This window comes from Elaeis guineensis, chromosome 7 (assembly GCF_000442705.2).
Source record: "Elaeis guineensis isolate ETL-2024a chromosome 7, EG11, whole genome shotgun sequence".
Taxonomy (NCBI): Eukaryota; Viridiplantae; Streptophyta; class Magnoliopsida; order Arecales; family Arecaceae; genus Elaeis; species Elaeis guineensis.
This window is the reverse complement of record NC_025999.2, coordinates 36,904,060-36,908,050: the sequence shown is the minus strand read 5'-3', so window position 1 is coordinate 36,908,050 and position 3,991 is coordinate 36,904,060.

The following is a 3,991-nucleotide window of genomic DNA, read 5'->3' as shown; positions in this document are numbered from 1 at the left end:
GGTCACGCTCAGTATTCTCGTTCTCAATGAATATCTGTACTCTCACTTCGATGTCTCCACACCGTAGACTCAAGACACATCTATCCTAAAGAAGCGATCGTACACTAACCTTCCGGATCGATCACCATCCTCGTGATGATCCTATGGTCAGGAGCTGTTTATGAGTTAGTTATGTAAATTCATGCCCTAAATTTTCAACTCTTGAAAATATGAATTGACATTCCTACTAACTCAAAGGATATATCACAGACACAATGTACACAATGTGATAGAAGAATAACCCATTTATTGATTTATAGTCAAAATTATAAATTTATCCTTAGATTTGTATAGGAATGTGTCAGCCAATCTGGCATCTAGGGCACACATCTAACAAACTCCCACTTGACCTAATACCAATTAGCTACATATCTAAGTCCCATCTTCTCAAGGTGGGCTTCGATCTTTTACTGGTCCAATGGCTTAGTCAGCGGGTCTGCCACATTATCTGTGGAGTCGACTCTCTTGACCTCGACATAACCCTTTTCGAGGTAATCACGGATCAAATAGAATCGCCGCTCGATGTGCTTGGACTTCTGGTGAGACCTTGGCTCCTTAGCTAAGGCTATGGCATCATTATTGTCGTAGTAAAGAGAGATGGCATTCGATAACATCACTCCAAGCTCTGCGACAAACTTCTTGTATCGAATGCCTCTTTCGTAGCTTCCGATGCAGCAATGTACTCGCCTCCATGGTGGAATCAGCAATCACCGTCTGCTTGAAATTTTTCAGCTGACTGCACCACCATTGCAAATGAACAGACTCCCAGATGTCAATTTTTAATCATCTATATCAGACATAAAATCTGAGTCTGTATATCCCTGAATCTAGAGTTTTTCATTCCCAAAGACTAGAAACATATCCTTAGTCCTTCTCAAGTACTTAAGGATACATTTCACGGAAGTTCAGTGCTCTTCGCCTGGATTCGACTGATATCTGCTTGTGACACTCACAGCATGGGCTATATCAGGTCGTGTACATAGCATGGCATACATGAGGCTCCCTATTGCCGAAGCATAAGGGATCTTGCTCATGCGTTCCATCTCCTCAGGTGTGCTAGGGCACATCTTCTTGGAGAGATGAATGCCATGTCTAAAAGGTACTAAACCTCTTTTAGAGTTTTTCATGCTAAACCTTTTTAGCACCTCCTCTATGTACATCTTTTGTGAAAGTCCGAGCATCCTATTTGGTCTATCTCTATAGACCTTAATACCCAGTATAAAGGATGCCTCTCCTAGATCTTTCATAGAGAACTTCTTAGACAACCATACTTTGACTGAGGTCAACATGAAAATATTATTTTCAATTAGGAGGATGTCATCTACGTACAATATGAGGAAGACAACCGCGCTCCCACTGACATTTTTGAACACACATAGTTCCTTTTTGTTCTTGATGAAACCAAACATTTTGATCACATCATTGAAATGAGTATTCTAGCTCTGAGATGCTTGCTTAAGTCCATAAATGGACCTTTGCAGCTTGCAGACCTTGTGATCATCATCACTGGATGTGAAACCAAGTGGCTGTTCCATATAGATATCTTCCTCAAGATGTCCATTTATGAACGCTGTTTTTACATTCATCTGTCATATTTTATAATCAAAATAGGCTGCAATAGCAAGCAATGTTCGGATAGATTTTAGCATGGCTACGGACGAGAAGGTATCCTGATAGTCAATGCCTTCACGCTGACTATAACCTTTCGATACGAGCCTAGCCTTGAATGTCTCCATATTTCCATCTGCACCTATCTTTCTCTTGAAGATCCATTTACACCCAATAGGTACAATACCTTCAGGTGGATCTATCAAGGTCCAGACTTGATTTGAGTGCATCGAGTCAATTTCTGATCTCATTACCTCTAACCATTTCTCGGAGTCGATATCTGATATTGCCTCATCATAGGTCTTGGGATCATCACCATGAACTCCATTTCCCATGAGGAACATTTCTTCTACATCCTCTTGTATGGTACCTAAGTACCTTTCAGGAGGATGGGAAACCCTAGTCGATCTACGAGGTGGAAGAGATTGTGTTAGGACTAGTTCTGATTGATTTGGTTCCTCAGGTTCTTTAGCTCGTTGCTCTTGAGAGACATTCTCCTTGAGCTTAATTATTCTTCCGATACCACCATCTTGAATAAACTATTTTTCAAGAAAAATAGTATTTTGACTCACAATCACATTGTGGTCTTCCGGAATATAAAAATAGTATCCTAATGACTCCTTAGGATATCCTATGAATCGAGCTCTAAAAGACCTGAACTCTAACTTGTCTGTCTGCTGTCTCTTGACATGAGCCAGACAATCTCAAATTCTGAGATGATTCAGACTTGGCTTCTTACCATGCCATATCTCATACGGTGTGGTAGGAATGATTTTAGAGGAAACCCTATTCAATACATAAATTGTTGTCATGAGACAATATCTCTAAAAAAATTCAGGAAGGTCCGTGAAGCTCATCATGGAACGGACCATATCTAATGGGGTCTAGTTTCTCCATTTTGAAACCCCGTTGAGTTGAGGCATTCCAAGTGGAGTCCATTGAGAGACTATATCATTGTCCTTAAGATAGTCTAGAAACTCCCGATTAAGGTATTCACCTCCTCGATCTGATCGAAGAACCTTAATGGGCTTTCTTGTTTATTTTTCTACCTCATGTTTGAATTCTTTGAACCTTTCAAAAGCTTCAGACTTGTATTTTATTAGAAACACATACTCATGCCTAGATATATCATCGGTAAAGGTAATGAAGTAGACATAGTTGCCTCTAACCGGCACATCAAATGGGCCGCACACATCCGTATGAACTAGGGCAAGTAGGTCTGTGGCCCTTTCCCCATGTCACATAAAAGGAAGCTTGGTCATTTTGCCTTGAAGGCATGATTCACAAACTGGATATGACTCGAAAGTCAACAGACTCAATAGCCCAGATTTCTCCAATTTGTTAACCCTGTCTTCCGCTATATGACCTAGCCTTAGGTGCCAGAGATACCTATTATTTAGACTATCTCTAGGCCTTTTAATTTTTATGGCATTCACATTTTGCTCGATATTAAATACAGATACATCAACATGTAACTGATAGAGACCGTTAATGACAAAATCATTTGCAACTTTATTATTTTCATAAAAAATATTACAATGGTCCTTATGAAAACTAATCACATAGTCTTCTTGTGCTAAACATGAAACAGAAATCAAATTCCTGCTTGCTGCAGGCACATAATAACAGTCTCTTAAAACTAAATCTAATCCTAATGGTAATCACAGAGGGTGGGTTCTCACGACCACAGCAGCAACTCTTGCTCCGTTCTCGATGCATAGGATCATCTCCCCATCCCTCAGCCTCTTGCTCTCCTCAAGACTCTGCATAGAAGTGCACAAATGAGCACTAGAACCAGAGTCAAGCACCCAACTGGATGCAGAAGAAATTGTAAGGTTAGATTCTAAAATGAGCATACCTCCAGAAGGACCATCCTTCTTATTCTTTAGGGTGGTCAGGTACTGAGGATAGTTTCGCTTCCAAGCCGTCTGATTGGCAGTGGAAATATTTTCCCTTATCAGCAGCCTTCTTCTTCAGTTCTATCTTCTTCTTGCCATCAACCTTTTGCTTCTTTGCAGACTTCTTTTTCTTTCCAAAAGACTTTCTCTTGGAAGAAGTCTGCTCCACAGTAAGAACTGAGCCTTTTGAACCCTTTATAGAAAGCTTAGCCATAACTAGCATGTTCATTAACTCGGCCAAGGTACACTGCATCTTATGCATATGGAAGTTCATGATGAACTGATCATATGCATCAGACAAGGACTGAAGGATCACATCAATCTGAAAATTCTTGTCTAAGATGATATCGAGCTTCTCAAGCTCCTCAAGATCCTTGATCATTGTCAAATAATGATCTTGGACTGATTGCCTATCATGCATCTTGGCCTTAAAAAGTCTTTGACAG